Below are 11,550 nucleotides of genomic sequence, written 5' to 3'. Positions count from 1 at the left end.
GACCCCATCTGTGGAAGGGCAGGCCCTGTGGGTGCTGGGGTGCCCCGGGCACATCAGAGGGCCCTGGTGCCTCTGTCCCTGCAGGGTCTCTCTCCACAGCACTGACCGAAGGTGATGCCAGGATGCTCCCTCTGCTGTCCCCGACAGGACACTGAATTCTCACAGGCCTGCAGGGTGGTGGTGGTGCAGCCAGAAGGGTCGGTCCAGGTGCACATCACAGGCCACGTAGGGCTTTCTCTAGCCCCCAAGAGAAGTCTGCAGGACGCCAGGTGTGGCTGCAGAAGAAAAGGCCACGCCCCCCAAGACTTCACCCCTGGCCTCTACTCCCAACCTGGGCTGAACACAGTTGCTTTCTGTCCTTGGGCCCTTTAGTGACAGCCAGGTGCTTAGTGTCCTTCTGGCCAGCAGTCTGACCCCAGCAAGGACCTGAGGCCAGCAGGCTGGCTGGGTAACCCCGGGCGAGGCTGCTGCTGATTCTCCAGGGCTTCCTGCTGGCCGGCCACACCGCGTCCTGACCAGGCTCCCTGGCAGGGCCGGGCGGTAGCTGGCATGGGTGCCCCTCCCCAAGTGGGCAGGAAGCCCTCCTAAGTCACCGATGTCGTCACCTGGGGCCTCGTCAGGGAGTGGACGAGGGGGGCTTCGAACTCTGCAGCTGGATTCCAGCATTTTGTAACTGCCCTGCAGAAGTGGCTGCATTGAACGTAGATTCCTTTAGGGTCTCTGGCTAAATCCCAGCACAGGCCACTCCTCACTGTTTGGGAGTCGGTGTTGAAGGTCAGGTATTAATTCTCTCTCTGCTTCCGACTGGAGAGAGCCAGGCTTTGTGTTTCTGGAGAATTCTCTTCGAACCTGCAGCGCTGGGGTAGCAGTTTGAGAGGCTGAGCTGAGGCTTTTACCCGAAAGCTGTTTAGAAACGAGTTACCGAGACAGAAACCGTGTATTTCCCCTCCTCCCAGCCTTTTCCCCGTAACACGAGGCAGGCGTGGCTCAGAGCCCGAATGTACACGCCGTGGGGCCCAGCTCTCCGCCTGCGACGCCTCCTTCTTTGCCCTCGTCCACCCTTCCAGTAGGCCCTGGGCCTCGGTTCATCCCAGTGGGGAGGACGTAGGAGTCATTTCTCAGGGTTCGTTTACAGTTACTGGCCAAGCATCCACTGCCCGCCGAGAACTGACAATGTGCACTTCGGGTGGCAGTTGGTGACAGTCTGCTGTACCCACAGGGAGCCTCATCTCTGCCTTGGGGTTTCCACGATTCCCAGGAAAATGTCGGTCACAGAGAGAGGCCGTGGAGCCTAGACATGCTTGTCCTCCCCCTGCGGGGCAGGCGCGGGGTTGGAGGAGACGCCCTGTCTCCCGGCTGTGGATGTCGGGCCGCACACATCTGGTCTTCCGCCCCAGGCCCGCGCTTGCACCTGTACCCTCGGGTCCCGCACGAGGGCGAGGCTGCGGGGCGGCGGCACCTGCCTGGGCCCTGCTGTCCTGTCCTGCAGGTGTCCGTCAGGCTGATGGACGGTCTGGGAGAGGGGCGGGGCCAGGCCGCCGCCCAGGGAAGTCTCCGCCTTCTGAGCGTCAGCCCCACTGTCCTGCGAGAGCCAGGGCCCCAAGTGGCTGTGTGCCCACGCTGACCCCGCCCCCGGGACAGGACAGAGCATGAGCAGGACCCCGGGGGCTGTGAGTCCGGGGTTCAGGCCTCCACGTCAGTCACTCATTCATTCGCTCACCCACTCATTCGGCCACTCATTTGAGACAATTAATTTCAAGTGCCGAGGATGGTGGGGTCGGCACACTCAGGAAACACGACCGAGGGAATCAGTGCACCGACACACTTGCACGGACTCAGACGTGAAAACACTAGACGGGACGACCAACCGCAGACCACGGCCGCTTTCAAAACGACTTTTGTTTTGAAGACAGGGCCCTGATTCGGGGAGTCACAGAATCGCACGGCAGTGAATGTGGACGGTGGGTGAATTCGGTAACCCCCCTTCCTCAGCCCCCGAGTGTGAGCGTCTTCCGCGGTTGGGAGACAGCCGTCTGGAAGGGACGGTCACAACCGGTGGGCACTCAGGCCTGTCCGAGCCCCAGGCTGGCTCGCCTCAGGGCCTCCTTCAGGTTCTGCGGTCCAGAAAATAACAAGAAGTGACCGTTCACACGCAAACCTATTTTTCCCGAGTGGAAATTTCTGCGCCGACTGATCAGAGTGGTCGAAGTGGGGGGTGTTACTGTTATTCTATGAAACCACGTGTTACAAAATGTAGACGAGAGAAGGCTCTTCTTTAAGGCGTGTTTTGGCAGCGGCTGGTTATAAAAACCGAGTAGCGCGTACCGTGAGGATGGCTTTCTGTGCGTTAGTGTCAGCAGCCGAGTAGGAGCCCCCAGGGCCCGCTGGGCAGCAGGTATTTGCGTGGGGGAGGTGACGGCCGGCTGCGCAGAGTGAATAGGCCCTTCTGCCTCTCCCGTCCCGTTCGCTTTCGGTCTTGGCTGTTTGGTGCCTGGGAGTGGACACACTTCGGCGGATGCTGTCTGTTATTAGCACCTTCTTTTCCTTAAACCGCACAGTGATACCTCAGAGACATTGCGGCTTTGGTTCCAGACCACTGGCTGGGATAAAGCCAATAGCACAATAAAGCGAGTCATGTGAATCTTCGTGTTCCCTGCTGCATGTAAAAGGCATGTTTACGGTGCGCTGCGGTCTGTTCAGTGTGCAATAGCGTCAGGTCTAAATCAACAATGCACCCACCTTAGTTAAAAGCACTTTCTGGCTAAAAACTGCTCCATGTGTCGGAGGCATTGGTGGGCCACCCTCTGGGAGGCTCCTCCCTTCGATTCGCAGACCCCACAGCGGGGGAGGGGTGCAGCTCGGGGAGCCGAGCAGAAAGGGGTGTGGCTGGGGTCGCCCGGGCAGCCTGTGCTTTCACGCCGCAGAGCCGAGTGGTGCCCAGTGAGTGCCCGGAGCCGCGCCGACAGTGCCACCGCCCACCAAGGTGCGTCACCCTGAAAGGAACCTGCCCCTCCGGCATCAGTCACGCACTACTTCGGTGCCTCCAAATTCATCATTTTCTTCCAGGAAACTGCTGAACTTGCTTACTGACGCCGATAGTTTTCTTTCTCATGTAGGTGCCTGTTATGACAATTTTTTCCTTGCCTGAATGCCCTGGTTAGAACCTAGGAGCCCGCCCCTGACCCATCACCACATAGGGGCTGGGACAACCTGGACACCGGCCAGCTCTGGGGCCGGGATGGAGCAGACCCCGGCTCCCACCGCAGTGTCCGTGGCAGGAAGTCCTGGCCCCGGTGCTCTGTGGGGGCAGCAAAAACTCCAGGTGCTTGGCCAGCCTCCCCAGGGAGCTGACGGTGCCCACCGTCTCAAGCACAGAGGCCACTGGGACCAGGGCGTGCCCACAGCGTCCCCTCTCGCGGCCACTGCTCTGGCTGGAACACGTTCGAGCTCTCGGGTGGCTATGTGGATTCCGGTTTAGGAAACTCACTCTCTCTTCCTGAAACATCCCAATTCAATGACACCTTCTGGAACAACACTCTTCAAACCCACTGAGGCCCAGAAACTCTCCTCCGCTCTCCTGCCCTTACGGTGAAAACAAACATCTCTGTTCAGTCTTCACTGGTCTGTTCACCAAAACGTGGTTTCTTTTCAGACACGGTTGGTGGTGCGGAGGGGTTCTGAGGCCTCACCATGGGCTCATGGGTGCAGAGGACCGGTGGGGTGGACGGTGGGCTTTTGTCCGGATGGCCTCTCAGCTAAAGCTGCCCTGGGGGCCTTGGCCAGCTGAGGGTGGGAGGGGGATTTCGCTCTGATTCTTGGGTTGGGTAGCTCGTCCTTAGGAAACAGGTGACAGGCACCAGGGCTTGGTCATTTTCCCGTCTTTGCTGGGGTCCGGTCCTGCAGCCCTGAATTCACGGCATCCCCTCTGTCTCTGCTCTGTTGCTCATAACAGCTGGCGGCTTAGCAGCCTCCCTTCAAAGTGGCTGGGAAGGGGCGAGCTTCTCCCGCCACAAGATTCCCAACTGCCAAACCCTATGCAGTCGGTGCAGGGCGGCCCTTCACGTCGGGTGTGAGATTGAGAGATGGCTCCCCGTCGGTCCCCTCCAGGGCTTGGGGGGCCAGTGCTTCCTTTTCCAAGTGGGGACCTGCCGGGCGACGCTCTGTGCCCCCACACCGGTGCCTGGCCCCGGGGCCTGTCCGGGAGCTCGAGGCCCGGGCCATCTGGCCCCACAGGCGGGCGTGTGACGTCCAGACGCTGGGTGTTTGTGCTCCTGCGGGTCTCTCCCAGGGTCTGACTTTAATTTGGGTAATATTCCCGTTAATAATAACATCTAATTACAACATCCATTAAAAGTTAGTAACATTAATTTAACAGGGAGAAAACCTAATAGAGTTCTGAGAGTGATATTGGCATTTTTCCATTAAATTAATGTTACAAACTTTTAACAGGATGTCTTAAATAGGCATCGTTAGTGTTGGGGATATTGAACAAATTAAGTTCAGGCCTGTAACATGAGGTGCGAGCCCATTTATGCATCTGAGAAAAGGTGTCTGTTGGGGTCTTTTATCCGCTGAAAGCATTCGGCAGGAAGCTGCGAGGTGCCTGCATCCCGGGGCTTCTGGAAAATTCCGCAAGGCCACAACACGCTTCTCGGGCCTGCAGCTCAGCGTGTGGTGCCTGAGCAGGGCGGCGGGCCTGGGGGCTGTCCCACTGCCACCCGCACAGCCTGAAACTGCTCTCTGATTCTCCCCGTCTCCTCGTTTCCTGGTCCCCTGGGGTGACGAGGTCACTGGGAAGAGCCAGGATGGGTGGTGCTCGGGCCGCAGGTCCCCGTGCCAGCCTGGGTGGCAGCGGCTTCCTCTGGTCTCCTGCAGTGCCACTTGCCTGGTGCCCGGACCGAGCGGGGGTGTGGCTCTCAGGACTGGAGGAGGCTCTGCCGGGGGCCCTCTCCTTGGCTGCTGCCCTCCAGGTCACCGTGTCCACCAGGATCCCAGATGGCTGTGGAGCCCGGGGGCAGGGGCGTGGGGGGGGAACGTGGGAGCAGGGCCAGATGAGGAGCAGGAGGTCTCTGCTCTCAGCGGGTGCAGCCGTCTCCCCTGGACTGACGCTTCTCGGGCTCCCACAGACTTGGGTGAATTCCCACACTTCTCAGGAAGTGGGCTCTGATTGTTTTTGCCAGGTTTCCCGTTGCTTTTACCAAAGAGAGCCGTTTTGAATGTCCTTCCTCTCCCTGTCACTGATGTCACAGTCCTATGGTCTGGGAGTGACTGACCCACGCCCCCGGGGCCAGGAGGGAGCACAGGACCCAGCGGGGACCTGGGTGCCCAGGCTGAGCCCCGGTGAAGCCCTCAGGAGGCAGAGGTCCCTTCTGCTGCTGTGCGGAGCGGATGAAGTGCACACGCGTCCAGGGAAGGAGAAGACACGGCCCGAGAGCAGGACAGTGCCAGGTCGAGAGGGGCCTGCAGAGAGGGGCCGCCTGACCGCCCTGAGCAGTGGGCGCCCCTGGGCCTGGGGTTCCGGCACCTGGGGGGCCTCAGCTTCACCGTGGGGCCTCGGCTGCACTGAGGGGCCTTGGGAGGGAGGGGCAGTGGGCAGGGACTGGTTGCCGGTCATCCTGCTGTGGTTGACGTTCACACCGAGCTTGCCCCCCAGTGCAAGGCGGGCGGGATCCCGGGCACAGGCCTGTGGCACTCTGGCTGGGACGCTCCTTCTACCTGCTCCTGGGCTCAGGTCCACGCTGAGGCAGATTTGCCGAGAATGATGGCACGTCCGTGTCGAAGTCCACACTGCTTACATGTCGCTTCCCCTCGAGACGAGAGACACACGAGCTTTTCCGTGTCCTGACCTCCACACGGCCTGGGGCTGTGGGCCCCAGTTCCCCGAAAGACGCATCCCTTCCCCAGCGTGTGACGTCCACGCGCCTGGGGAAGTCCTGCCCCGATGCAGGCTGCTGCACCCTGAGTGAGCCCTGTCTCTGTGGGCTTGGGTCGTGCATGGGGTTTTCACTGTGGAAGGCAGAGCCCCGGCAAAGATGACGGCTTAAATAGCCCCTCCTGACCTGTGGCAGCCATGGTGCTCTTTTGATGGTCTGAGCAATCTTCCCCCCTAATGCTTCGCTTAGCTGTTTACGTTCAGGGGGGCCGTTACTTTTATTGCCTGACCGCGCTGTGTGGCCTCTTCGTAAAGTGGCTGAGAGACTAATTTCGGAACAAACAGCGAGGGAACCGGGTTCTCTCCTCGCTGACGTTGACGTAAATGCTGGTTGTCCTGGCCGACTCGCCGCCAGCGTCCCCGTGTGTACGATATTTATGGCAGCTCTTTCAGGGCACTGCTGGGGTGTAACCGGACACCCTCCCGAGAAGGGGCCGGAATTCAGGAGTCCCTGAGGGCTCAGCTGGGGACGAGCGTCCAGGGGTCAGCGGGGCACCAAGAGACACAGTCACCAAGGGCCAAGAAGCATGTGTCTCGATCTTGCTTCAGGTTTCCTACAACATCCTTGTGCGAGTTCGTGACGGGGCCCCAAGGTGTCCTGTGGACGCTGCGTGGGTGCCGTGACCGCTCACACACTCAGACTCACGGGCGCCCCTCACGGGAGAGGGCACAGGTGAGAGGTGGCCAGGAACTGTCTTCGCGCCAAAGGAGGAGCGTGGCGAATCTTTAGGCGACAGTCTCAGGGGAGCCTACAGGTTTTTTCCAAATCTTTCTTCTGTTACATAACATTGTAGCTTTGAAAAAAATGTATCACTGTTGGAATTTTTTTATTATTATTTGAAGGAAAGGTTCGCTCGTGCGTCTCCTTGGAGTGCCGAGTCTTCCTCAGTTGCTGGCTGGCGTGTCCTATCTGAAGTCCATCTCTGTGTCCTCGCCTGGCTGGGGAGGGCCCTGGGGGCCCAGCAGAGCCGCCCATGGTGGGCTGTGCCCACTGCCTGCAAGAACTGTCTGCTTGCTCAGGGCCGCTCCCTGAGAACCCCCACGCTGGTGATGAAGCTGCCCGCCGCTCTTCCCTGAGGACAATGGGGGCGTGTTTCACCCTCCAAGAGGAAAAGGCAGGAGGCGCCAGCTCAGACGCGTCGCCCGAGAGCCTGAGCCTGCACCACGGGGCTGGGAGCTGCTCCGAGGCACATGCGTTTGATCTGTCCGTCCCCCCAAGTGCCTGTCCTCTCCCCTGTGAGCATCGGCCTGGACCCAGTGAAGCGCGCGTCACCCTGACATCTGATCCCTGGTCTCCCGGGTCAGCAGCCCACTGGCCAGGCCGTCTGAGCCCAGACCGCTCAGGGGGTCTTCACACCCACTGGCTCCTCAGTCGGGTGCAGAGCAGCCAGACCCGCACGGAGTGGAGCCGGGTGCATGCACCTGTCCACGTTGCAGCCTCTCTTGCTTCCAAGAGGACGTGAGCCCTTCGCAGTCCTGAGGCCCAGCCCAGCCCTGCGCTCGGACAAATCGGCTGCGGCTCCAGGTCCTCTGCCCCACCGTCACACGCCCGTCCTGCCAGAAGGCCCCTGGGCCCTGCAGTAATGAGGACGACAGGGGTGAAAGCCTAGCCCATCCAGCCTTTGCCGTTGCGGAGAAAGGACAAGAGGCCTTCAGCGTGTGTGTGCCTCTGGCCGAGGGCGTAGATGGTGGGCCGACACGGCTCTTCTTGGAGCCACATGGGACGCAGACAGCGGCCAGACGCCTCCACACAGCATCCAGCCCCAGGAGCCTGCCTCCCCGCAAACCTTGGTGACCACTCCCAAATGTTAGTCCCTCTGGTGGGCCTTTGTCACTCAGCGTGCCCACAGCCTCTCTGGGGACAGGGCGCAGCGGCTGGCAGCGGAAAAAGGGATCACTTTGCTCCTCTCTGAGGGGCGAGCAGAGCTGACAGCCTCCGCTGCCCGCAGGGAGTCATAATTAGCAACAAGAGCTGCATGAGGCTGTGCGACCCGGAGGACTCCAGGCAGAGCCAGTGACGCCGCAACGCTCTGCACCACTCACAGGGTGCAGGAGTCTCCCCGGCACGGCCTGCCGGCCCGCTGCCAGTGCACCCTCCTGGGGAGTCAGTGGCTCGCCTCCACTTGCCCTTGAAATCTTTGCTTTTTAGGGTTAGACTCGCCTTGGTTTTCATGATCAAAGCAAAAGTTTTTACAAAACTAGGAGGACAGGCACAGACCGGCACAGGGGAGGCTCCAAACCAGGCCGTGGGGGCCCAGTGTGTGGGCTGCGCCCCCCGCGCCCCCCCCCCCCGCCCCCGGCAGGTGACTGCGGCAAGCTGGGCTCACTGACACTCGGCCTAAAGCCTTCGCACGTCCCCGCTTGCTTCTGCCGTCGGACACGTGGCCTTGGGGTGAAATTCTAGTTCTTTGTGACTTTCAAATGGTGGGCTTAGGAAGGGTTGCAGATTCTTATTCACGAGAATTATGCTACCGGACATAGAGCTTTACAAAATGATGCATTTTGAGCATGTTTTGAAAACTCTGAATTTTGCCAACACAGCTCTTTGGGGGACAGTTGCTGGGGCAGCAGACTTCTGAGTTCAGTGAGGCTTCAGGAAGGACACTAACAAGGGCAGTGGGGACAGACTCGAAGGTGGAGAGTAGGGTGATGGCCATGGGGGAGGCAGGGGAGGGACTGAGCAAGAAGGAAGAAGGGCTCATGGACACGACCACAGTGTGGGGACTGCCGGGGGAGGGGATCCAAGGGAACTAAAGGGAGATGAAAAAATACAATACAGATAAAATTAAGAAAAGACAGTGGGAGGAATGTGCCTGGGTTATTACTGGCCTTCGAAGTCACCTTAGGGTGTGCGCCTTTGGCCCTGCACTGGGCCCCCAGGCCCAGCCTCTCCCCCAGGCGTCTCACACCAGCTCACCGGCCCAGACACACGCCCACCAGCGTAGTTCCTGTGTAAGAAGCGCTCCTGTGCGCCGGACGACACCCGAAGCCGGCCATCCTGCAATGCGACTCGCAATGACTGTGAATCGGGGAGACTCATGATTGCTGCCTATCCCACGACCGTCCTGGACCAAAGGCCAGGACGATGCCAGAGCATTGAGGGACAGCGGCTCTTCCGTCACCATGGCTGCCCCCCACTTCCACCTGCGGAGGCACTCGGGGCGCCGTGGCAGAGCTCAGGGTCGGATTGGAGCTGGGGGCAACCGGGGTGCTGGGTGTGCCCAGGTGGCAGGGTCCCCAGTGGGGCAGGCCGCTGTGACATCTGTGTGTGTGGCAGCCTGCACTGAACGTGGCGCGCATGCCCAAGGGGACTTTGTGTGTCCTTGCAGCTGGACCACTCAGTGACGCTTCCGCTCCCCTCCCCTTGGTGCGGGAGGAGCACAGGGTGGCGGTCTCGCTCAGTTCCGTCCTGAAATTGCACTCTGACATTCACCGCCAGGCAGGCTACCTCCTGGTGCCCCCCACTGCACCAGGCCCGAGTCTTGCACCCCTAACCAGGCTCAGGGGCTGGGGTGGCCCCCACATCTCTCCCACCTTCCAGTCTGCCAGGCGGCCTCTGAACGCTGGCGGCTGAAGTGCCCAGTGCGGAGTAAATGAGCTCCATTCATTTCCTGCCACTGGCATATGGCATGTCATTGTCCTCGGTCACCGAGGCAGAAGCGATGCAGTTTGCTGGCATGTCCTGACCTGGCCCAGACGGCCCGCCCCCCCGCGGGCCCCCCGAAGAAACAACAGGAGCCCTGGGAGGGCAGCCAGAAGTTTCACGGTTCTGTCCCCGCCTCCCGCCCGGCCCCCCCACGGAGGATGCTCTGTAATGTGTGTGGATACAGAGTGGGGAGGGGGGCAGGCAGGGGCGGAGACCATCTCGTCCCTCTGTCTGTCTGTCTCCCTCCCCCACTAGACACACGCCTCCGTCCCCCTCACGTAAGGAGAACACTCTCGAACACCTGCCACGGGTGCCTTGTCCACGCTACCCCCCCAACAAAATGGAGCACAGAAATACACACAGTAGGGCTGAAATGCCTCGTCAGCATCTGGAAACAAACCCCTAGTGTGGCTCAAGGCGGCAGGCCTTCCTTGTCCTCCCCCGCCCGATGTGGAGAGGACAGCCGTCCACCCAGAGGCACCGGATGGCGGATCGGACCACACCTGGCAGACCCACGGCAGCTTGCTCTCTGGTGGGAGGACCCGGGAGGGGTACCTGGCCGGACAGTCCCCACTCCCACGGCAGTCACGAGGCTCCAGCCCACGGCACAGGGAACACGCACCCCCTGCGCCCCACTAGCAAAGAGGGGCCCTAGACTCCACCCTCTCCAGGCCACAGTGAGGACCCAGCCCAGCCGTGTGGTCTCAGAAAGTCAGGGAGCACGTATAACTGGGGTCCCACTGGCTGGCAGCAAGCCCCTTGGCAGGCTCAGCGGAGGGGACTTGGGAGCAGCGATGAGGAGCCCCCTTTCCCCAGCCTGGTGGGGGGTCGGGAACCTCGCCCCCTGCAGTGCTCACCAGAGGGCATGCTCCCCTGGGTGTTTGTGGGGGTCTCTGCCTGCCATCAAGGCCCCCCCACCTCCTGGCTGCCTCCCGTCCCTTCTGAGGGGCCAGAGGAAGCCTCGGGACCACAGGCTCTGAGGTGCAGAGTCCGTGACTTACTGTACGTCTGAGGGTCTCAGTCCCACGTCACTCATCGCCTGGGGCCTGGGAGCTGAGTAAACGCCTCGTCGGAGGAGCCAGACCCAGGCGACGTTTTAGATTCGCGCTGTCGGGAGTTAGAAGCCGGGTTCTAAAAAAAACAAAAAAGGAAAAGATAAACAGTTAACAGAATTATTTCAGAGCTCCGTGACAAAATTAGAGAACAGAAGTGGTTCTGCGCCCACGCAGCTGGGCCTCCATTCGGAGGTTCTCGCCAGCGTCTGGACGCTGTTTTGCACCCTCTGGAACGCACCCCGTCCCCACACGGGCCTCCCCGCCACGCGCGTGTGCAAATCTGCACCCCGTCTCGCTGCGAGGGGCGCGTGGTGGACGTCCTCGTGTGTTCTGGACACCAGTCCTTCATCTAGTGCTGCCATGGGGACCTTGACCTCTGGTCTGAGACGTGAACTTTCGCCGCCTCATTGGCACTGGCTAAAGAGCAAATGTCTTTAAATTCGATCATCTTGTTGACCACACGTTGAATAATTTGAGCCCTCTGTGCCCTGTTCCAACGTCCCCATACGTCCCTCTGGACGCGGGGTTAGGGTTCGGTTTATTTCGAGTTAGGTTCTGTCTGCACGGCGGGGAGCAGTGACGTGCACGGCCCCCTTCACTGAAAGCTGCTTCCCGTCGGTTTCCTTCGGTGTCTTCATCGGAAACCAACGCTCCACGTGTGCGTCCGCCCTCCGCTCTGTGCTGTGGGTCTGTGTGCACGTTTTTGCCAAGGCCACGCCCTTCATTCCTGCCGCTGCCCTGTGAGCCGTGAAGGAAAGGACAAAGGATCCCCAAACTGTTATCTGGAAACCTCTTTCGTCCTCCAAGGCCCTGGATGTTTCCGTGTCAGTTTGGAGACCGGCTGGCCATGTTCTACAGCAGAAGCTTGAATGCTCATTTGGGCTGTTTTTCATTCTATGTAAGATTCTGTGTTAGTA

The 11,550-nt window shown here is 60.4% G+C and overlaps 1 long non-coding RNA gene across 1 annotated transcript; it reads left to right on the top strand.

Moving 5' to 3' along the window:
• Positions 1-381: 381 nt before the first annotated feature.
• On the top strand, positions 382-8,701 carry LOC118980514 (uncharacterized). Its single transcript, XR_005065113.1, has 3 exons — positions 382-391; positions 7,277-7,279; positions 8,601-8,701. It is a non-coding gene; the product is annotated as an uncharacterized LOC118980514 (long non-coding RNA).
• Positions 8,702-11,550: the final 2,849 nt, after the last annotated feature.

The sequence above is a fragment of the Sturnira hondurensis genome, unplaced genomic scaffold (assembly GCF_014824575.4).
Source record: "Sturnira hondurensis isolate 20B ecotype Veracruz unplaced genomic scaffold, ASM1482457v3 Scaffold0001872, whole genome shotgun sequence".
NCBI lineage: Eukaryota > Metazoa > Chordata > Mammalia > Chiroptera > Phyllostomidae > Sturnira > Sturnira hondurensis.
The sequence above is the reverse complement of the archived record's forward strand: the minus strand, read 5'-3'. Positions and strand labels throughout refer to the sequence as shown.